The 23495-nt window shown below is 52.0% G+C and overlaps 1 non-coding gene and 1 pseudogene across 1 annotated transcript; both read right to left on the reverse strand.

Annotated features, from left to right (window-relative positions):
* Window positions 1-23495, reverse strand: part of LOC135889359 (zinc finger protein 850-like) — a 452984-nt pseudogene that overhangs the window by 337643 nt on the left and 91846 nt on the right.
* Window positions 7940-8021, reverse strand: TRNAS-GCU (transfer RNA serine (anticodon GCU)). Its single transcript has one exon. It is a non-coding gene; the product is annotated as a tRNA-Ser (tRNA).

Consider the following 23495-nt stretch of genomic DNA (forward strand, 5'->3'; position numbering starts at 1 on the left):
ATGGCGGGGTGGGAGGTTGAGGCAAATCGCCGGGCCACTGATTACGCACAGCCAGACACCAGGGCGGTTAGAGGAGCACGGCAGTGCGTGGTGCGCATCAGAGAAGCTTTGAAAACGAGTTTTGTGACTGGCCAGGCTACGGTGTGAAACTTCTGTTTGTTACTCCTTGATGAACCCTCCGCCCCCCCCACCCGGTTCACTCTACTTCCCTGTAAGCCAACCACCCCACCCTCCCCTCCCCCCTTCGAGCACCGCTTGCAGAGGCAATAAAGTCATTGTTACTTCACATTCATGCATTCTTTATTAATTCATCACACAACTAGGGGGATAATTGCCAAGGTAGCCCGGGATGGGTGGGGGAGGAGGGAAGGAAAAGGACACATTGCAGTTTAAAACTTTAACTCTTATTGAAGGCCAGCCTTCTGATGCTAGGGCAATCATCTGGGGTGGAGTGACTGGGTGGCTGGAGGCCCCCCCACCGTGTTCTTGGCCGTCTGGGTGTGGAGGCTATGGAACTTGGGGAGGAGGGCTGTTGGTTACACAGGGGCTGTAGCGGCGGTCTCTGCTCCTGCTGCCTTTCCTGCAGCTCAACCATACGCTGGAGCATATCAGTTTGATGCTCCAGCAGCCGGAGCATCGACTCTTGCCCTCTGTCAGCAAGCTGACGCCACCTATCATCTTCAGCCCACAACTTGCTCTGTTCATCCCGTGATTCAGCCCGCCACCTCTCCTCTCGTTCATATTGTGCTTTTCTGTAGTCTGACATTGACTGCCTCCACGCATTCTGCTGTGCTCTGTCAGCGTGGGAGGACATCTGGAGTTCCATTAACATATCATCCCGCGTCCTCCGTTTTCTCTTTCTAATCTTCACTAGACTCTGTGAAGGAGAAACATTTGCAGCTGGTGGAGGAGAAGGGAGAGGTGGTTAAAAAAGACACATTTTAGAGAACAATGGGTACACTCTTTCACGTTAAATTTTGCTGTTCACATTACACAGCACATGTGCTTTCGTTACAAGGTCGCATTTTCCCTCTTATATTGAGGGCCTGCCGGTTTGGTGTGAGAGATCACTCACGCAGTGCCAGGCCACAGATTTCGGCTTGCAGGCAGCCATGGTAAGCCACAGTCTTTTGGCTTTTTTAACCTTCTTAACATGTGGGAATGGTTTCAAACAGTAGCGCTCTCATTTCCCATACCAAGCACCCGTTGGGTTGGCCATTTAAAATGGGTTTGCAATGTAGAAGGAGGGGCTGCGGTTTCCGGGCTAACATGCAGCACATACCCAACTAACTCCCCTCCCCCGCCACACCCAATTCTCTGGGATGATCACTTCACCCCTCCCCTCCACTGTGTGGCTAACAGCGGGGAATATTTCTGTTCAGCAGAGCAGGAACGGGCACCTCTGAATGTCCCCCCTTAATAAAAGTGCCCCATTTCAACCAGGTGACCGTGAATGATATCACTCTCCTGAGGATAACAAAGAGCGATAAGGAATGGATGTTGTCTGCATGCCAGCAAACACCGGGACCATACGCTGCCATGCTTTGTTATGCAATGATTCCAGACTATGTGCTACTGGCCTGGCGTGGTAAAGTGTCCTACCATGGCGGATGGGATAAGGCAGCCCTCCCCAGAAACCTTTTGCAAAGGCTTTCGGAGTACATGAAGGAGAGTTTTCTGGAGATGTCCCTGGAGGATTTCCGCTCCATCCCCATACACGTTAACAGACTTTTCCAGTAGCTGTACTGGCCGCGATTGCCAGGGCAAATTAATCATTAATCATTAAACACGCTTGCTTTTAAACCATGTGTAATATTTACAAAGGTACACTCACCAGAGGTCCCCTGTGCGCCCTCAGGGTCTGGGAGCACGCCTTCGGTGAGTTCGGGGGTTACTGGTTCCAGGTCCAGGGTGATAAACAGATCCTGGCTGTTGGGGAAACCGGTTTCTCCACTTCCTTGCTGCTGTGAGCTATCTACATTATCTCCATCCTCATCTTCCTCATACCCCGAACCCGCTTCCCTGTGTGTTTCTACAGTGAGGGAGTCATAGCACACGGTTGGGGTAGTGGTGGCTGCACCCCCTAGAATGGCATGCAGCTCCGCGTAGAAGCGGCATGTTTGTGGCTCTGCCCCGGACCTTCCGTTTGCCTCTCTGGCTTTGTGGTAGGCTTGCCTTAGCTCCTTAATTTTCACGCGGCACTGCTGTGCGTCCCTGTTATGGCCTCTGTCCTTCATGGCCTTGGAGACCTTTTCTAATATTTTGCCATTTCGTTTACTGCTACGGAGTTCAGCTAGCACTGATTCGTCTCCCCATATGGCGAGCAGATCCCGAACCTTCCGTTCTGTCCATGCTGGAGCTCTTTTGCGATCCTGGGACTCCATCATGGTTACCTGTGCTGATGAGCTCTGCGTGGTCACCTGTGCTCTCCACGCTGAGCAAACAGGAAATGAAATTCAAAAGTTCGCGGGGCTTTTCCTGTCTACCTGGTCAGTGCATCTGAGTTGAGAGTGCTGTCCAGAGCGGTCACAATGAAGCACTGTGGGATAGCTCCCGGAGGCCAATAACGTCGAATTCCATCCACACTACCCCATTTCCGACCCGCTAAGGCCGATTTTATCGCTAATCCCCTCGTCGGAGGTGGAGTAAAGAAACCGTTTTAAAGGGCCCTTTAAGTCGAAAGAAAGGGCTTCGTCGTGTGAACGTGTCCAGGCTTAATTCGATTTAACGCTGCTAAAGTCGACCTAAACTCATAGCATAGACCAGGCCTCAGGGTACGTCTCCCTTGCAATGTAAGCCCAGGTATGGCACGCTGTGCTCAAAGCAGCACCCTGGAAGCCCCATATTCACCACTGTCATATAATGATGATATGGTTTGTACAAAGCCTGCCTTGTGAGATATCATTTTAGAAGTCTTGATCTGTTGAACATTAATATCTTGTTGGATGGTGTGTGTTAGCATTGGTTGGGAAGTGATGAAGTGTGCTCATTACTGAAATATGTTATGAGGTTGGGAAATGCCCACAACCAGCCTTTCACGTGCCACAATGGAGGAGCCAGACTCACTGCTGGTCCATTAGAATAATAGAATATCAGGGTTGGAAGGGACCTCATCTAGTCCACCCCCCTGCTCAAAGCAGGACCAATCCCTAGACAGATTTTTACCCCAGTTCCCTAAATGGCCCCCTCAAGGATTGAACTCGCAACCTTGGGTTTAGCAGGCCAATGTTCAAACCACTGAGCTCACAACGTAGCCGCCCTCCCATGGACTATCCCAGGAACCATGCACAATGCAGAATTCTCGAAGATAGCATGGAGACAATCAGGGCGTCCATCTGCACCTCGTAGCCCTTCGCTCTCAGGGTGTCAGCCAGGGGTTGTACTTTCCCAGCTTATGAGCTCGGGCTTTGCGAAATGCCGGGGTCCTGTTCTCAAAGGAGACCGTGACGTCGATGAGGATGATCTTTTTCTGGGCCTTGTCGGTAATGACCACGTCAGGTCGTAGCTGGCTGTCAGTGCCGGGGATGGTGCAGTTCACGGAGATCTCCCCCAGGCGTGGTGCGACGGCTTTCACCAGGCGGTTCTGGATGGTGTTGTGGTGCAGCTGCCAGGTTCTGGAGTGGGTTTTGCAGCTGCACAGGACATGGGGAGGGTCTCATTGGAGTAGCCGCAATTCCTGCAACGCTTGTCTTGGTTTCCGTGGCGGACAGCTCCGTTGAGCGGGACGCAGTTGAGCCGGGCACGGTGGATGAACCGCCAGTCGGCGAAATGGGTGAAGCCACTTCCGGCGAGGAAGTGGTTGCTGGCATCCCACTTGCTGGTCAACTTAAAGGCTTTACCCTGGTCTGGTTTACGCTTCAGGGTTTCCACGTACAGTGAGTGGATGGCGGCCTTCAGAGTCCTCTTCAGCAAGCCCCTGGTGCTTGGGGTGACGATGGTGTTGTCGTTGGACCTGATGTGCGGCAACCGGACACCCAGCTCCTGGCGCTCCTCGCACCACTCCCAGCGGCAGCCGATGCGCTTCCCTAGGCGACGCGTGGCGTTGCGAGTGCGGGACCACAGTGAAGCGATGTCGTGCCTGTCCCGTCCGAATTCCCCATCCAGGGAGCCACTCAGGAAGGTGGTGATGTCTTGGTTGGAGGGGGCTCTGCTGATCCGCTTCTCTGTTGCATCATGCAGGGCGTTCGCCGCGATGTTCCTTACCGTGGCGTCGGGACATGTCAGCAAGTGGAAGGTGTGGGTGATCACCGTGACATCGCACAGGTCACCCATGCAGGGGACGTTGGCACTGCCGTGCCTGTGGGCGATGTAGACCAGCTTGTTGCTGGCTCTCTGGGGAAGGAACAGCCACTTCTTCACCAGCTTCCGGATGATCTTGTCTGCCTTGTTGAGGGGCACCTTCGCCACAGCAGATCCCCTTAGTGTGAACGAAATGCGTGGGATCAGGAAGATGTTCAGGGCATTTATCTTCTGCCACAGTCCCAGCAGGGAGGCATCAATCTTGGTGGCATCCTGCAAGATCTCCTGGATGGTGTCCTCGGGTGTCTGCCGGACACGGAAAATTGTTGGCATGCCCAGATGCTGGTATGCCTGCCCCTCTGCCAGGGGGATGATGGGCTCACCCTGGATCTGGAACCCCGTTGCCTGCACCAAGTCCCTTTTGCTGCCGTCAATGTGCAGAGTTGCGCACTTCTTCGCACTGAAGCGTAGCCCCATCCAGTCAGTAGCTCGGCTGGTGGCATCTAGCATACCTTGGAGGCTCTCTGGGTCGTCCGCGGTCAGGACCAGATCGTCCGCGTAGGCCAGAATGCTGATTTTCTTGCCGTGCAGGTCGAAGCCGGTCGGGCCGCTGGAGATGGCTCGGATGAGCGGTTCCATGGCCAGGTTGAAGATGATGGGGCTAAGGGGGCATCCTTGTTTCATGCCGCGGCGGATGGCGTTCGTCTCTCCGTCCGTGGCACGAATGGTGGTGGTGCAATCCTTGTAGACATCCCGGAGGATCTGGATGAAGGTTTCTGGGATCCCGAACTCTCCCAGGGTGGCAAAGATATGATGGTGGGGTATGGACCCAAAGGCGTTGGTCAGGTCAAGCCATGCTACTGCGCACTGCCTCTTGGACCTCCTGGATGGCCATCTGAAGGAGGAAGTTGTGCTCGTAGCATCCCTCGCAGGACATGAAACCCTTCTGCACTTAGCTGATGGCGCCCCCGCACACTGACCAGTCTGTGATCCTTGCCGCGAGGCAGCTGCCATACAGCTTGTAGATGGTGGAGCAGAGGGAGATGGGCCTCCAGTTGCCGGGGTCATCTCGTTCGCCTTTTTTGTGGATGAGCATGGTCATGGACTTTTCCCAGGAGCAGGGAACGCGATGGAACTGCTTGCATTTGTTGAAGATGGCAGCGAGCACCAAGCAGCCGGGGTCTTGCTTCTTCAGCAGGGAGTAGCAGATGCCATCTTTTCCAGGGGCGGTGTTTTTGGTCCTCGTCAGCCTCGCCTGCACCTCCTGTGGGGAAAAATCTCACTCCAGGTCCTCCGTGAGGTCGATCCGGGGTAGCGGGAGAAGGCACTCTGGGCGTCACAAGTTGGTCTGGGCCTCGTGCTCAAACACATCCTTGAAGTAGGAGTAGAGCCTCTCAGGATGGATGGCACAGTAGGAGGAGGTACCATCAAGGATCTCCCTCATGGCTTTCATCCGGTTCATCGTGTATAGTTTCTGAATACGGGATGCAGCCGCCAGATCGTAGCGGCGGCCGATGTCCCCTCTCCTGCCTTCTCTGGTGGTGGTGTTACGGCTTGGCGCAGGGAAACTGTGCGTGGCCCGTGCAGCTTCCTGGGGTTCCCTCCTTCTTGCTGTAATTTCTGCAGACAGTTCTGCAGTCAGTCTGTCCATCAGGGTGTCGAAGTTCTCGAAGTCCTCAGCCTTTGCCAGCTCCTCCATCCAGGCGGATTGCCAGGGCGTGGCGACCCTCGCTCGTGGCCGTCGCTACTCCTGCTGCATTGTCTCTGCGGGTTCAGGTGCTGTGGGGATGGTCTGCGGCCTTGTTGTCCCTCGGACCGGAGAGCGGTGTTCAGGTGGGTCTTGAGGCGGGGGTCCTGGTGCGGTGGGGAGGGCAGCTCTCGGTGTCTCCGAGGCAGCGCTGGATCTTCCGGGAGGGAGTGGGGTTCTGGAAGCACCGGTGCTGGGCTTTGTGGGGACGCGGTCGTGTTTGGAGGTGCTGGGGATGGTTCTGGTTCTTCTGAAGGCGGCATCCGGCTGGAGGGCCCTCGGTGGGGCATGGGGTTTTTGGCGGTCGGAGGCTCTTTGGCTAACCTTGGAGGAGGTGTTGGGTCTCCTGGGGGTGGGGTCTGGCCGTGGGATCTGGGGGCTATGGTAGGCTCCTCCATTGGCTGGATCTCGCTGTGCAGCCTGGGGGTGATGCTAGTTGCTCCTACGGCAGGGCAGCATGAGGTTACCTGTGTGGGAGCGCTGCAGCGTCTCGTATCCGTGTTGTGCCAGATGGATCTCTGTTGTGCCTGCAGACTCGCCAGGTGATTCCTCTGGGTCTGGTAGAGAAGCTTAGGGAGGTGAAGTCGCTCTTGGGGGGGTGCTGGACTCATTGGCCACGATGTCTCTTTGCCCGGGAGGACAGCGTGCAGCATCAAGATCTTGGGCTCTGAAGTGCATTCCCCGTTGAGTGACCCTCCTCCGGACAGCCAGGTGGTAAGTATTTTCGGGGTCTGGTGTTGAGGAGGTGGTTCCTTCCGGAGCATGCATCTCTGGAGCAGAGGGGCAGCGATCAGCATCCTGGTCCTGGGTCATTGGGGGGGCTCCTCCAGTGGCATCCTTCCCAGCAGGGCAGCGATCAGCATCCTGGTCCTGGATCGTCAGGGGGGCTCCTCCGGTGGCATCCTTCCCGGCGGGGCGGTGATCAGCATCCTGGTCCTGGCTCGTTGGGGGTCTCTTCTGGTGGCAGCCTTCTCTGGAGCAGCAGGACAGTGCTCAGCATCCTGGTCCTGGGAAGCAGGCAGGGTTCTCCGGGGGTCCTCCTCCTGAAGAGCTGTTGAGATATTCTTGCTCCTGGATGTGAGGTCCCAAACAGCTGTCCTTTGGGTGCTAGGTCTCCCTGCAGAGGTATTCACTGGGGTTTTCTTCAGCCATCTCCTAATGTTTTCATCCTTGCAGGTGGTCAGGGTCTTCCGTGAAGCACCAAGGGTGGTCTTTGGGATAGGTTTCCGCTGAGCTTTCTGGGAAGTAGAGAACACAGGAACAGCAGCAGCCGACGACAGTATAGCTGAAGGTGAAAAAGTGTTTTCTTCTGAAATAGCAGGAGTGGAGTATATCTTCAAAGCAGCATCAATTTTTTCAAAAATGGCTGCAGGAGATTCCATCTTCAGGACGGGTGTTTGCAGATGTCCATCAGAAGAAATTAAACTGATAAGAACAGACACTACACTTTAATCTTAGCTCCAAGGAACCGAGAATAATGCATTTGAATAATAGTACATTCAAATCAAAGTCCCCAAACAGACTAGTATTGGTTTTTCAGCAGAAAAGTTTCAGTTTGGGGAATTTTGTTTTCTCAGTCAGCCCTTGCTAAGGGAAGCAGAGACAAAACGTTTGAGTTGCCTCCTTCAGAACAGCTTGGCCTAGACACTAGCTGTGGTTCACTGTTGTGGTCTTGCTCAGGATGGGGATATTTTAATTATTTGGGAGGTCCCAGGATGTTTGGGGGGAGATTATGAGGATGTTACCTTTTGAGATAAAAGCTAAGAAATACAGGACTAGAGAATTTTTTCCCCCCAGAAATCTGGGATTTAGACATTTTATTTACAGCGGGGGAGGGGGGATCTGAGTTCCTGAGAAGGTTTTTGTTTGCAGGGAGCAACATTGTTTGATCTGTCATTGTACCAAAGGGGGAAATGGTTGTCTATAAAGGAGGGGGTGAAAACTAAATGCATCCAATGAGGATGGGATTCAAACCCATGCATGTAGAACACAATGGATTAGCAATCCATCACCTTAACTACTTGGCCACCTCATCTGAGCTAATGAGAAAGGGACAGGAGTTGAAATCTAAGGCTAACAGCGATAGGGACAATAAGGAATTTTTAAATACTAAGTGTAAGCAAGGTCTGAATGAGTTCCCCCCTCACATGTAGCGAGGAGCTGGTGGAAAGACTTCAGGAACAGACTGTGGCCTTGGCTACACTTGAAAGTTATAGCGCAATAAAGCTGCCCCCAGCGCTGTAACTCACTCCCCATCCACACTGGCAAGGCACGTACAGCGCTGTATCTCCGCGGTTACAGCGCTGCTTGTACTCCACCTCCCTGAGAGGAATAAAGAGTATTGAGCTGGCGCTGCTGCGCTGCGGCACCAGTGTTGCCGCCGAATGAGCTCTGATTGGCCTCCAGAAGTATTCAGCAGTATCCCACAATGCCTGTTCTAGCCACTCTGGTCATCAATTCAAACTCTACTGCCCTGGCCTCAGGTGACCAACCATCAGACCCGCCCTTTATATTCCCTGGGAATTTTAAAAATCCCCTTCCTGTTTCCTCAGCCAGGTGTGTAGTGCTATCAGCGAATCTTTCCAGGTGACCATGCCTCCACGCACCAAGCGAGCCCCAGCATGGAGCAATAGCGAGTTGCTGGACCTCATCAGTGTTTGGGGGGAGGAAGCTGTCCAATCCCAGCTGCGCTCCAGCCGTAGGAATTACGATACCTTCGGGCAGATATCAAGGGCCATGATGGAAAGGGGCCATGACCGGGACGCACTGCAGTGCAGGATTAAAGTGAAGGAGCTGCGGAATGCCTACCGCAAAGCCCGCGAGGCAAACGGCCGCTCCGGTGCTCCCCCTGCGACCTGCTGATTCTACAAAGAGCTGGACGCGATACTTGGGGTGACCCCACCTCCACTCCGAGCACCACCATGGACACTTCAGAACAGGGGGAGGAGGAGGAGGAGGAAAGCGGGAGTGAGGGCGCTGGGGCAGGGGGAGACACCCCAGAATCCCTGGAGGCATGCAGCCAGGAGCTCTTCTCAAGCCAGGAGGAAGGTAGCCAGTCGCAGCGGCCGATACTTGGTGGAGGACAAACAGAAGAGCAGGTTCCTGGTAAGCAGCTTTTTTGGGGGGGAAGGAATTTTTCGGTGCGGGCTCTTTGGGAGAGGAGGGTTAGGGCTGCATGCATGCCTAGATGCAGAATAGTGCATTGATGTGGTCTATCACATCATGGTAATCAGCCTCGGTAATCTCTTTGAAAGTCTCATCCAGAACATGAGCAATGCGCTTGCTCAGGTTACTTGGGAGAGCCACCGTGGTCCTTGTCCCAGTCAGGCTAACGTGTCCGCACCACTGTGCCATGAGGGGCGGGAGGACCATTGCTGCACACAGGCAAGCAGCATATAGGCCAGGGCGGAAGCCGCATTGCAGTAGAAGACCCTCCCTTGCTTCCCAGGTCACCCTCAGCAGTGAGATATCTTCCAGGACGAACTCCTGTGGAAAATGTTGGGACAGTGTTCAGTGTAGGTGCCCCCTGCAGCTGTTGGCTCTCCCCAAGGCACAGAAACCCAGAGGACAGTAGAGCCATGAAACAATCAGTCCCCCTTACTCACCATTTTGGGGCTCCCGTGGGTTATGTGTGCTCTGTTTGGGACGGGAAAATTATGCTATTGTGTAGACTGTGTGTGCCCTCCTTAAGTGCGGGGGAATCATTACTCTGTCCGGTATAAACAATGCTGCCTCTGTTAAGTGTTGCATTTTGCCTTTACAGATGCAACCTTGAGACCTCAGCCGTCCGTGTTATCACCGGCTGAGAGACTGCGAAAACTCAGGAAGAGACCGCGAAAAAGCAAAGAAGACATGCTGCAAGAAGTGATGCAGCAATCTCTTAAAGAGAATCTAAAAGCGCAGGAATGGAGGGAGAGCGAAAGCAGGATCCGCCAGGAAAACGCAGCACACCGGCGGCGAAGCACGGAGCACCGGCAGCAAAGCATGGACCGGCTGATAAGCATCCTGGAACTCCAAGCAGACTCTATCCAGGTGCTCGTCGCCATGCAGGCGGAGCACTACCGTGCCCGCCCTCCCCCTGCAGCCGTTGTCCAAAACTCTTTCCCTTGTGCCCCCATGTCATCACCAACCCACTTTCCCCAACAGCCGGGTTCTTACTGCCACCAGCTGCCTCCAACACCTGTATCTTCATCACCCAGCCCTGAAAACTACGACCCTTACCCTCTGCACTCAACCCCCATCACCATGCAGTATAGCCATCCTGAAGTGCAGTCCTCATTGCACAGCACTCCAGAGAGGACATACGCAAATCTGTGATTGTACCATTCCCCACCACACCCCCTTGCCCTTTCTGATTCCCAAACAGTTGTGTTTCTTTTCAATAAATGAATTTTATTTTCAATAAATGGATTTTTTGGCTTTGAAAACATTCTTTATTATTGCATAAAGTAAAAGACACCTTAGCCCAGGAAAGAAACAGGCACTGAAAATCAGATTAGCAAACACAGATTCCTACTAACATTGTAACCACTGCACTTCACTCCCATGCAGGGCACCAGACATTACTGCTGGTTTTCAGCCTCAAATTGCTCCCTCAAGGCATCCCTAATCCTTGCAGCCCCGTGCTGGGCCCCTCTAATAGCCCTGCTCTCTGGCTGTGCAAAGTCAGCCTCCAGGTGTTGAACCTCAGAGGTCCATGCCTGACTGAATCTTTCACCCTTCTCTTCACAAATATTATGAAAGGTACAGCACACGGATATAACCCCGGGGATGCTGTGTTCAGCCAAGTCCAGCTTCCCATACAGAGATCACCAGCGGCCCTTTAAACGGCCAAAAGCACACTCCACAGTCATTCGGCACCGTCTCAGCCTGTAGTTGAACCGTTCCTTGCTGCTGTCAAGGCTCCCTGTGTAGGGTTTCATGAGCCACGGCATTAATGGGTAAGCAGGGTCTCCAAGGATCACAATGGGCATTTCAAGTTCCCCTACTGTGATCTTCCGCTGTGGGGAAAAAAGTCCCAGCCTGCAGCTTCCTGAGCAGGCCAGTGTTCCAAAAGATGCGTGCATCATGCACCTTTCCGGGTCAGCCTGTTTTAATGTCAATGAAATGCCCACGGTGATCCACAAGCACCTGGAGAATCATAGAGAAATACCCCTTCCGATTAACGTACTCGGATGCTAGGTGGGGTGGTGCCAGAATAGGAATATGGGTCCCATCTATCGCCCCTCCACAGTTAGGGAAACCCATTTGTGCAAAGCCATCCACTATGTCCTGCACGTTACCCAGAGTCGCGGATCTTCTGAGCAGGATGCGATTAATGGCCCTGCAAACTTGCATCAACACGATTCCAACGGTCGACTTTCCCACTCCAAACTGGTTCGCGACCGATCGGTAGCTGTCTGGAGTTGCCAGCTTCCAGATTGTAATAGCCACCCGCTTCTTCACCGGCAGGGCAGCTCTCAATCTCGTGGCTTTTCTCATCCAAAAGTTCTGCAGCCACTGCTCATCATCCCAGACTTGCATGACGATGTGATCCCACCAGTCAGTGCTTGTTTCCCGAGCCCAAAAGCGGCGTTCCACGGTGCTGAGCATATCCATGAACGCCACAAGCAATCTCGTGTCGTACGCGTTACGCAACTCGATATCATCGTTGGACTCCTCACTGTCACTTTGGATCTTAAGGAGTAGCTCGACTGCCAAACGTGATGTGCTGGCGAGACTCGTCAGCATACTCCTCAGCAGTTCGGGCTCCATTTCCCCCAGACCGAAACGGAACACAGATCGTTCTGTTCAGAAACCGTTGAAAGATGGCGCCAAATGTTGACAGAAACACAGGGATTGCTGGGATGCATCACGGAGCATTGGGACAGGACCCAGAATGCCCTGCCCCCCCTACCCACAACACACGGCGCCAGAATGGGAAGAGGTGCTCTGTGGGATAGCTGCCTATAATGCACCACTCCCAATGCCGCTGCAAATGCTGCAAATGTACGAAGACAGGTTTAACTCACAGCGCTGTGCAGCTGCAAGTGTAGCCAAGGCCGGTGTTTGCATAGACACACCTACTGTGCCTAGGTATGCGGCATGATGACCAAATTTGGCTGGTGTTGGTTTACAGATCACTTTAGGATTGAGTGGAATGAAATGTTGTTATACTTCCTTTATGAGTAAAGGGCAGCAGAACATACCTAGTCTGCCCTGATTGAAGGGTAGGTGGGGAATACCTTTTATTGGACTGCATAGAAGTGATTGAAAACATCACCCTAAAACAGTGGTCCCCAAACATTTCACACTGTGCCCTCTTGTCCATGACTGTGGCCCCTCGGAAGCCACGGTCAAGAACCGGGGCTGGGATTGGGGCCGTTGCTTGCTGGGGAGAGGGGTGTGGACAGGGATAAGGGGATCGAGGCTGGGCTGGGAGCCAGGGGCCCAGGTTGAGGGTGGGATTGGGGAAAAGCTGGGACAGAGTGAGGCTGAGTCGTGCTCCCTCCCTGCCCTCCATGGGAGCTGGCTTGGGCCCTGAGGTGCCCCCTATGAATGTTCCTCTGTGTCCCCCTAGGAGTCATGCCCCACATTTTGGGGACCACTGAACCCTACTCACTAAGCAGGAGCTAGTGATGCCAAAGGCCAAGGAAAGAGAGAACAAGTGCGGGGGCCCCAGCACCGGAACCATTCCACCCCACTTCTGTCTGTGGCTCTGCCCCCTTCCACACCTTCCACCCACGGCCCCATCCACTACGTCACCTCTGTTCCACCCCTTCCCCCACTAGCCCCACCCTATCACTCCTTTACCCCTGCCTCGCTGTGGCCCTGAGACCAGGCCATAGCAGGGAGTGAGAGCTCCTCCAGCCCTGGGGCTGACATAGGGGAGACTTTTCCAGGGGGGCCTAATTTGGCCAGGGCCCCTAGTCATGGGCCCCATTTGCCCATATGGCAACCTGCCACTGCCCCCTTGGCAATGCAATGTTTGGGGAGGTTTATGTGCCGCCCAGGTTACCACTGCTCAGTGTGTGGCCAGTCTCTCTGTGTTCTCTGCTGGTCATGCTGGGGAGCCTGGCCGGCATTAGGGGTGGGGCACCCTGGCAGCCACCCAGGGCTCCAGGTGGTCAAAGGGCACCGTGTGGCAGTGCAAAGGTGCTCACTGCTCTCCCCTGCCCCAATGTTCCTCTATGGCGCCATAGAGGGTTGGGGGGGAGCGAGGAGCAACACTATGTGCTCCATGCGTCCTGGTCACTTTCCCCACCTGGGCTGTGCTCTGAGGCGAGCATCAGAAGCTACTGCTCTCTGCCCTCCCCTCATGCAGACCGGCTGAGGAAAGTAACCTGGATGCAGGGAGCTCCGGTGACTTCGTTTCTCGCCCCACCCCTGCATCCCCTAGGGGTGCCCAGAGGAGCAGCGTTCCAGGGAGGAGCGGGCAGCAATGCCACCTGCTCCATACACATACACCATGCTCCATGTCCCCACGTGGGTGCAGGAGGGGGCACAGGGGTTAGAGGTGAAGGGGGTGAAAGGGGTGCAGGAGAGGGGCAATGACTGGTGGCACAGGAGGGGAGTGTAGGAGTTAAGGGCAAAGGGGACCCAGTGTAGGGGTTAGGGCACAGGAGGGGGCAGGAGTTAGGGGTGAAGGAGGTGCAAGGGTTAGGAGTGCAGGAGCTAGCAGTAAAGAGGGAGTGGGGATCCCACAGGGTCCACGGGCAATGGGGAAGTGCCAAAGTACAAGTTTTGCCCAGGGCACCATTTCCCCTAACATCTGTCCTTGATAACATTTCTTGCTGGGAGAGGGAGGGGAGAGAGGAGGCATTTTCTCTGTTTCTTTCCTCTACATTTTCTGCTCCTTCCTTCAATTCCAGAAACCTCCCTTTTATTTCAGACTGTGCAGTGACTCCCTCCTCACCCCAGGACTCTGGAGCCTTTGGAGCAGAAAGATCCCAGGAGCTGAGGATGAATCCAGGGGGTGAGTAGCTGGCAGGAAGGAGTCCTAGCAGCTCATCTGGGAACGCAGGTGAGGAATGACTCTCCCTTCTCTAGATTCTCCCCATGGGGCTCTGGGGAGCAGGGAGGGTTGTGTGATAAATTCCATCCAACATCCCCCTTTGATCTAAGGCGAGGGACGTCTCAGCTCTCCACGATCCCCTTGGCAGCACCAAACAAGGGATGTATTCCACTGCCAGGAGACCCCAGCCAGGGACTAAAGGCAGCCCCAGACTTTCCCTTTCTCCCTTCTGGGAAATCAAGTTCAAGTTTTACAAGGAGCTAAAGAAGCCTCAACCCCGCATCTGAATTAATATCACATTTCTCACTACTTGACAGAAACAAATGTCATTTCAATCCCAGGTGAGTCCACTTCAGTCATTCCTCAGCCTGATTCCTTCACCCTCATTCCTTAGGGCATTGTGTCACAGTGAGCGCATTTCATTTCCCGCCTTAGTTTCACACAGAGACACAATTTCCTTTGCACAGATCAATGAACAGCAAAACCTTTCTGTGTCTCTAGTCTGAGCCAGGGCATTCCATTCCATTGGAACCTTCTCTCCTACAATGGCAATGGTCAGACAGAGGGGACATGGCCACCTTCCCCCCGGCAGTGAGATATTCACTCTCCTCTTTCTTCATGCTGCTGTTATTATTCCATGAAGCATCAAGGATGGAATAAAAATCTGAGTTTACTCCAGGGTGAGGAAAGAAAGGAGCCACCAACTCCCTGAAAAATCTCAGTGCCCCAGAGGAAACCTGCCCCTGCTATTGGAATCACTGATGTGCTGGGGATACGATGGGAAAGGGACTGTCTGAATTATCAAGGCAGGGAATGGACAACAATCTACAGCAACATCATTAACCAAAAACACACTCTCATCATGCTCCAGCCAGAAGGGAAATGGGCAGGATTTTTTTCTGTTCAGCAGTGAGTGTGTTGGGTAAGCTGGTCTAAGCAAACAATTGGAAATGACCCTTCAGTGAGAACAGAACCATAATGTAGAAAAGCCCCTGTGTTAAGTGGTTATGACTGAGTGCTTAGGGAAATGGGCTAGAAAACCATGGGTGTCCTCCTGTGGAGGTTTGATTCCTGCCAGGTAGGTAAGGCTGGTCTGTGGTGTCTTAATGGCTGTACTTTCAGTGCCTGAACACCCTGGACTTATTCAGAGGCCAGGGTTTCTCAAACTTCATTTCACTACCACCCCCTTCTGCCAAAAAAACTTACTACATGGCCCTGGAAAAAGGGACCAAACACTAAGCCCCTCCACACTGGGCAGGGGGGGGGGCAAACCCGAGCCCCGACCCAGTGGCAGGAGGGCAAAACCAAAGCTTGAGGGATTCAGCCCTGGGTGGTGGGGCTCAAACTTTTGGCTTCAGCCCCAGGCCCCAACAAGTCTAATGCCAGCCCTAGCGACCCCATTAAAACAGGGTTATGGCCCACTTTGGGGTCCTGACCCAGTTTGAGAACCACTGCTCTATGCTGATGGGAGAGAGTTTTCCTGTCGGTGTAGTTAAGCCACTTCCCCAAGAGGTGGCAGCTATGTCAGTGGGAGAAGCTATATCGGTGGGTGTGCAAGCTGTGGTGTTTACCACATTTAAGAAGTTTAAGCAAACCCCATTTTTAAAACCACCTTTGGTCTGGGAATGGAAAAGAAGCTCAATGAAACAGGGTCTGTCCTTCAAAGTCGTGGAGATCACAATTCCATGCTACTGTTGTCATGGGTGTATAGCTCAGTGGTAGAGTGTTTGACTACATATCAAGTCATCCTTGGTTCAAACCCAAGTGCCCTCTTATAAGCTTCTTCTTTTTTTAAAAAAAAAAGGAAAACATTTTCATTTCCATTCTCCATTATGTTCAGGAGCTCCACTATATGGGGATGCTTGAAATGAATGTAAACACTCAACATTTCGCTGTCCAAATGCATAAAAAACTAGGAAACTTGTCCATCAGCTGAAATCAGTTCCAATCCTCTAAGTGTCTAGTTTATATTTTCATCAATTAAACAAAGGTATAATATGAATGTACATTTGCAGAAACCTCTTCTCCATGGGCTATGTTGTGCAGAAGAACAAGAACCACATCCAGTAGCAGTTCAGGAGTCCGATGAGCAAAGGCAACTTGGCTCCTTCACATTCAACCAGCAGCTGGGTCCCCAGGACAAGGAATGAGAAGACAGTGGCTGTGAGCAGGAAAATAGCCAAGGAGCTGGCTAAAGCTGTCAAGATCCCCAGGAAGGTCACCATGCCCATGTCTAGAATGTGGTGACTGCAGCGGGAACCAAAAAGGCAGAGAAAATCCCTCAAAAGTTCTAAGCTGCCAAGCCCCAGAAGGTGATCAGGATTCTACCTAAAATCAAGACAGGAGAGAGTAAGGCTAATGCCAACTCCAAAGCCAGAGCTTGAATGTGGCACTGAGAAAGAAGTGAAGAGATTTCCATTGGGATGACTCCTGCTCCCCTAATGGCTCTTTTATGATCACCATGGACCACCCAGAGAGATCAAAGTCCTGCAGGACAAACAGCCCCACAGATAGTATAATGAAGTCCTGGCAGTGGGGGGGGAGTGTTTCTCTTCCAGAGGGGAAGTGCTGTGTTTTGTGTAACACCTGCCAGGTGAGTGATGCACTGACAGGGCAGCTGCCCATAGCTCCCACATCAGCTCATTCTCTTTGATCTGCTTCTGCTGTTATTTCAGATCCAGCACTAGTGGGAGTGTGTCCCTGTCACTTCACCAGCTATAGAACAGGCTCTGTCTGCATCCCAGCTTTGATTAATCCCACTTTTTAATGTATTCCTATTGTGATACTTTCCCAGTACTCTGCCTCATTCTAACATTCTGGTCAGAGACTGAATACGGGGAGGAATGGACTAGTTTGTGTGACATTTGGTAAGTTGCCATAGTATGTGATTGAAACCTCTGCTGGAGGTGGGCAGGAGCCTGTTACAAACATAAAATAGCTACGCTTTTCCAAACCACCTGTTACACATTCAAACCTTCCTGTATACACACAATAGAAATTGGGGCTCTAAGAAATGGCAACTTTCCTTTAACACAGATCATTGTTTTCTGTAACTTCCAGAGGCATTGAAATAGCAGCTGTTTAGAGGTAATGTGCTTCTATTTCATGATCAGCAGCAGAGCCTCTGTAAATTTACCATCCATAGAGCTGATTGTTTCTGCATCTAATTAATTGCAGGGTTAGACATACCATTCAGTAACATTAATGCTCTGTTTACAAAGCCTTTGGTTAGTGATAAATAATGAGACTTATCCCTTACTGCTGTAATTCCACTGACTCCAGTGTTCTCTTTCCCCATTTCTGGTTCCAAGAAAATAAGCAAATTAAAACAACCTTCAGAACTAACATGTTGTGGGAAAGTGGAAATGTTGATAGCTCAAATAATTCAGTTTCTTCTGTGTCTTGTGTATGTCTATCTGCTTTGTGTGTGTGACCAGTGGGGCTTTTTTGTTTGCTCCTGGCAGGTTCAACCATGTCAGATTGGTCGGGGGGGGGGGGGGGGCAGACAAAGCAGACACCCTGGCCTTCCAGGTTGGTGTTAGGCAAAGGAATAACAACCATGTCCCATAAAAAAGCAAAATACGTTACAGAAACAGTGGTGGAAACAGTGCTAGAGAAACTGGTAAATAATCACAATGCCCGGGCTTGAAGTCATCTGAAAGACAAAATTCAAAAAGCAAAGCTCAGGGGAAATTTGGGGTTTATTCTCTGAGTTTAGCCATGTGCAATAGCAGAGAGAGCACTTTTAAAAGTCCCCCATCCCACAACTGGAGAAAGGGAAAGGATTCTTAGGTTCTAGCTTGAATTGAAGGAGGATGTCTGGACCATAGGGCCATAGACTGGCCTTTGCTAGAGAAACCAGTGATACACAGAACCAGGCTAAGAAAAATGTCTCCTGGAGTCTATAATTTCTCCCCTGGAATAGCAGCCATATCAGATTGCTGGAAATGTCTCACAAGAGGAACTAGAGGATTGGTGGTTCAGTAGCAGAAGTCTTAGATACAGCATGGGAGGTCTAGGTTTGTTTTCTGGCTAATAGAGGGCTGAGTTTTAGCACCTCAACATTTCAGTAGAAAAATTCAGACCCAAACTGTGTGTGGTGGGGAGATTCGTGGGGGTTTCTTTGGTTTTGATTCAGTTTCATTTGTTTTTCTCATTTTAAAAGACCTTGATCACTTTGATGGGGAAAATGTTTGTACGACGCCAAGGAAAAATTAGATAAGCTAAAAATCTGCCAGGGAATTTCTTAGGCTAAAATTTAATCGTGGGTATTTTTAGAAAAAGTCATGTTCAGGCCACGGACAATAAACAAAAATTCATGGCCCGTGACCTGTCCCTGACTTTTACTATAAATACCCATTACTAAATCTCTGCTCGTGGGCCCCAGTGGTCTGGGGGCCACTTCTCCAGTGGTGGGGGCTGACTGACCTCTATGGCCACTGCTCTGAGGCTCTGGGGATCACTCTTCCAATGGCCCCAGGGGCTGCCGCTCTGGCCGCCACCTGTACCACTGTTGCTCGGGTGGTACCCAGGGCCAGTTATCCAGCTGCCCCCATGATCGCTGCTCGGCTGCTCCCCAGGACCACCCACACTGGCCGCTGCTCAGGCGCTTCCCAGAGCCAGCCTAATCAGCTGGGGCAAGCTGCCAGGGGCCACCCAAACAGGGGCCAGTGTGGCTGGCTGCAGGTTGGCCCTGGGATCAGCCTCACCAGCCACTGCATCTATGAAAGTCACGGAGGTTGAGGAAAGTCATGGAATTTGTGACTTCTGCTACTTCCATGAGAGAATCGCAGCCTTAGCCATGGCAGGGGTGGAGATTTTCATGGAGGAGAGTTTTGGGGATAAATGAGAGAACAAGGAGAGGTTTTCCAATTTCATTTTTACCAAGTGGCAACCTCCCCCCATATCCCTCCCCCTGCTGCTACCACCTGGGCTCAGACCGCACTGTCATCCCCAGCATGAGATATAGAGCCTCCCACTCACAAAGTCCCTGTAAATCAAAGGCAAACTTCCCTAGTCTGACCCTTCTCCCACCTGAATCCTCCCCTCACAGAGTTCAGAACAACCCCCATGTAGATGGATCTTCCAGCAGCTACAGATGGCTGAGGATGTGCACTGCCAACACAAGGAGCCAGGTGTGCGCGCACACACAAGAGATTTAATGACTGCATTAGGTTGACATAATTCTATAATGTAGACATTGCCTTAGTATTTCACTTTTTGCACTGAGATGAGTGTAAAACATCCACCCACAACGCAGAGATTAAATTCCCAAAATTCAATGTCTCTGCACTTTCCAGAAATCTGCAAAATTCAGTTCATTCTGGTTAGCAGAGGGAAAATTCAGGTGATAGTAATGTTTATGATAGATTAAATAATGTTTAGGGTTTTTTAAATATAAGAGTAAAGGTGCGGGCTCTGGGAGGGAGTTTGGGGATGGGAGGGGGTGCCGAGGGAGGTGGTTCAGGCTCCAGGCTGAAGCAGAGGGTGGAGGTGCAGGAGGGGTTGAGGGCTGCTGGCTCTGGGCTGGGGGTGGAGTCTCTGGGAAGGAGTTTGGGGATGGGAGAGGGTGCGGAGGGAGGGGGTGCAGGCTCTGGGCTGGGGGTGCAGGGTCTGGGAGAGAGTTTGGGGATGGGAGGGTGTGTGAAGTAAGGGAGTTTGGGTGCAGGCTCTGGGCTGGGGCAGGGGCACAGGAGGGGATGAGGGGTGCAGGCTTTGGGAGTGATTTTGGGTGCAGGCTCTGGGAGGGTGTTTGGGGGCAGGAGGGGGTGTGTTGGAAGGGGTGAGGGTGCAAGCTCTGTGCTGGAGTTTGGGCGCAGGCTCTGTGCTGGGTGCACAGGCTCTGGGAGGGAGTTTGGGCACTAGGTGCAGATTCTGGGCTGGGACAGGGGCTGGGGGTGCAGGAGAGGTGAGGAGCATACATTCAGTCATTTCATAGGGCAGAGCTTTAAGGCTATTAAGATTTGGGGAACTATTCTTCCTAGCATCGTCCCTTTGTAGATTTCAGAGGTGTTCTCACACACACACACACACACACTGAGCCACACAGTTACACCCCAATCTAATAGGAAGGCTGGGAGGTCTCCAAGTTCATAAAAAGAAACAAACAAAAAATAGAAAAAGGAACAGAACATTTCTAAGATTATAAGGGGTTGGATCTCTGCACCTCTCGGTCTTTGGATTCACCTGGAGTGGGAACTGTAGCTGCAGTTTAGGAACTAGGTACTGGCATAGATGGTCCAGCACATTGGGCTAGCAGATGTAAGCAGAGTCCAGATGAGCTCTACCCTGACATCTGGTGGTGAATTGTGGCAAGTTGTGGAAAAGAACTTCAGGGGCTGATCTTGTTTGCATAGGCACACCCACCCTGCCTAGGATGGGCCCACAGCAGGCCAAATGGTCACTTTGGCTGCTGTGGGATCCCCAGTTTCTCTGTTATTGGGAGAGGAAGAATAAAGTGTTGTTACCCTGATTATGTGAATCAAGGCTAGTGGAACTGTTTTATGACAGAGGGACTTGCCATCAACTAAGTAGCACTCGCTAGACAAGGGACATGGGTTCTAAAACCCAGTGAAAAAAGAGAGGCTGGAGACAGATATTTGTATTTGAGGGTATGGTCCCTTTTTGAGGGCTTGAAATACCAATTGCATCTTCTTTCTCTACTGTGGATGGCATTAAGAGTCTAGTTACAGGTTGCTCAGCTGAATTCACTTTGGGCTAATGATGTACTAGCAATGAGTTTCCCTTACTACAAGCTGAAATCACTGAGTGCTGTGGTGGAATGTGAAGATATATTGCTGACAGAGCAGTTTGTGGAATGATTAGAGTGGAGCAGTTCCTGGAGGGGCTTGGGGTGAAGGCTGCAGCAGAACCCCATGGAGAGGCAGGGCAGTTGGTCTTGGACCACGTAAGGTGCCTCTTAACACTGCTGTGTGCCCCCCCCCCACCAGGCTGGGAGGTAAAACTCTACAGATAAACTTTTGAACTCAGGGGCTGCACTGACTAGGGACAGAGACTTTTGGGTTGTTGGACTTTTGGGACTTTGAGTGATTTTTGGGTTGCTGGTCTTAAGACCCTGAGGAGAAAAGGATACTGCCAAACTTACTTGGGGGGGGGGTGTCTTTTGCTCATGGTTTGTGTTATGAACCCTGTTTGTGGTGTTTCCCCAACATAATGCCACATTGTTTCCCTCCTTTATTAAAAGGATTTTGCTACACTCAGATGCTGTGCTTGCGAGAGGGGAAGTATTGCCTCTTAGAGGGGGGTGGTATATAATTGTCCCAGGTCACTGGGTGGGGGCTCGAGATGGTTTTGCATTGTGTTATTGAAACGGAACCCCTAGATACTGAACCCAGCCCTTGTTGCTGCCAACTCAGATGGGCAGAAGGATTACACAGGCTTTTCAGGTACAGGGAGACTAGTGAAGGCTGCATAGCCTGTCGATGTTGTGCTTCATTCCCCAGAGGGGATCAGTCCTGGGATCCTGGCAGTCAGTCTCGCTTAGGAGTGGGAAAGTCGACCATTGGACGCATGTTGACAAAAGAGTGCAAGGCCATTAATTGCATTCTATTCTGAAAGACCCTGATTCTGGGCAACGTGCATGACATTGCGGATGGCTTTGCACAAATGGGCTTCCCTAACTGCTGTGCGTGAAAGATGGCACACATATTCCAATTCTGGCACCAGACCACCTAGCCACCGAGTACATTAATCACAAGGGGTATTTTTCTATGGTTCTCCAGGCACTTGTGGATCACTGTGGGCATTTCACGGACATTAACGCAGGCTGGTCCGGTAAGGTGCATGACACATGCATCTTTCAGAACACTAGCCTGTTCAGGGAGCTGCAAGCAGGAACTTTCTTCCCAGACCAGAAGATCACCGTAGGGGAAGTCGAAATACCCATTGTAATCCTGGGAGACCCTGCCTACCCCTTAATGCCGTGGCTTAAGAAGCCATACATAGGGCACCTTGACAGCAGCAAGGAGCGGTTCAACAACAGGCTGAGCAAGTGCAGAATGACTGTGGAATGTGCTTTTGGCCGTTTAAAGACCCGCTTGTGCTGCCTATATGGAAGGCTGGACATGGCCGATGACAATATTCCTATCCTTATAGCCACATGTTGTATGCTCCATAATATTTGTGAAGGGAAGGGTGAAAGCTTCACTCAGGGCTGGACCATTGAAGCTCAGCACCTGGAGGCTGAATTTGAACAGCCAGAGACCAGCACTATTAGAGGGGCACAGCGTGGTGCCATAAGGATCAGGGATGCCTTGAGGCAGCAACTTGAAGCTGAAAGCCACTAATATTTGTTGCTATGCACGGCAGTGCAGTGCTTGTAATGCTAGGAGGTGATTGTGATTGGTGCAGATGATGCACTATGAAGGTTTAAGAAACTTGCCTGTTGCTTTGCAGGGCTCTGTTTGCTTTCATTTAATGGAATGAAGATTGCTTTCAAACCAAAACTATTCTTTTATTAAAAAGCAACCACTGGAGGAGAGAGAAACAAACAAACACACACCCACCCACCCACACATCAGCACTCTAAGGGATGAGGGAAGGGAGGGTCCCCTGAGGAGGTGAGGTCCCGGGACAGTTAAAGATTTGTGTATGTCCAGGTATCATATGCAACCTTATCCTTTGGATTACAGTGCAGTGGGTACTGTACTTCAGCAGGAATGAACTGCAGAGGGATGGGTGTTGAGTGCACTAGGTACTGGCCGTCCACAGGGCTGGACTGTGATCGGGCAGGAGTGGAATGCAGAGGGTACAGACTGGAGCCAAGAAGTTGATAAGAGTGTGTTGGCAGTGTCTGGGGACACATGGGAAAGAGGTTTGCGACAGTGGCTGCAGGGAAGGGCACGCGCAGTGCTGCTTGGTTTGCAGTGCTAGTAGTGCCTGGAGCGTGTCAGCTTGGCACTCCATAACTCCTGCTTTCTGCAACCCTCCTGCCCCCAACAACTCACTTCAGTGATTCCCAAAATCAAAGCCACTAGCCAGCTGTGAGTGGCTAGCCTCCTCCAGGGTACAGAAGAACTCCTGGCTCCATACATCTCTGACCTGCGAGTCATCCTCCGACTCTTGGTCCCCTGCCACCTCCTCATCCAAGATTTCCTCCTCCTGGCTCGGTCCACTCTCGACTGGCACGCAAGCCACCGAAGTATCCACAGTGGCCTTCGCAGTGGAGGTGGGGTCACCACCAAGTATCATGTCCAACTCTTTGTAGAATCTTGAGATTGTGGGCACAGCACCGGAGTGGTGGTTTGCCTCTGACACCTTGTGGTAGGTGTTCTGCAGTGCCTTCACTTTGACCCTGCACTGCAGTGTGTCCCAGTCATGGCCCCTTTCTCTCATGCATCGTGATATCTGTCAGTAGGTATCACAATTCCTATGGATGGAGCACATCTGGAACTGGATAGCCTCCTCTCCCCAAATGCTGATGAGGTGCAGCAGCTTGGCATTGCTCCAAGCCGGGGATCGCCTGGTGCGTGGAGCAGTCATGGTCACCTGAAAGAT

Source organism: Emys orbicularis, chromosome 15 (assembly GCF_028017835.1).
Source record: "Emys orbicularis isolate rEmyOrb1 chromosome 15, rEmyOrb1.hap1, whole genome shotgun sequence".
Lineage (NCBI taxonomy): Eukaryota > Metazoa > Chordata > Testudines > Emydidae > Emys > Emys orbicularis.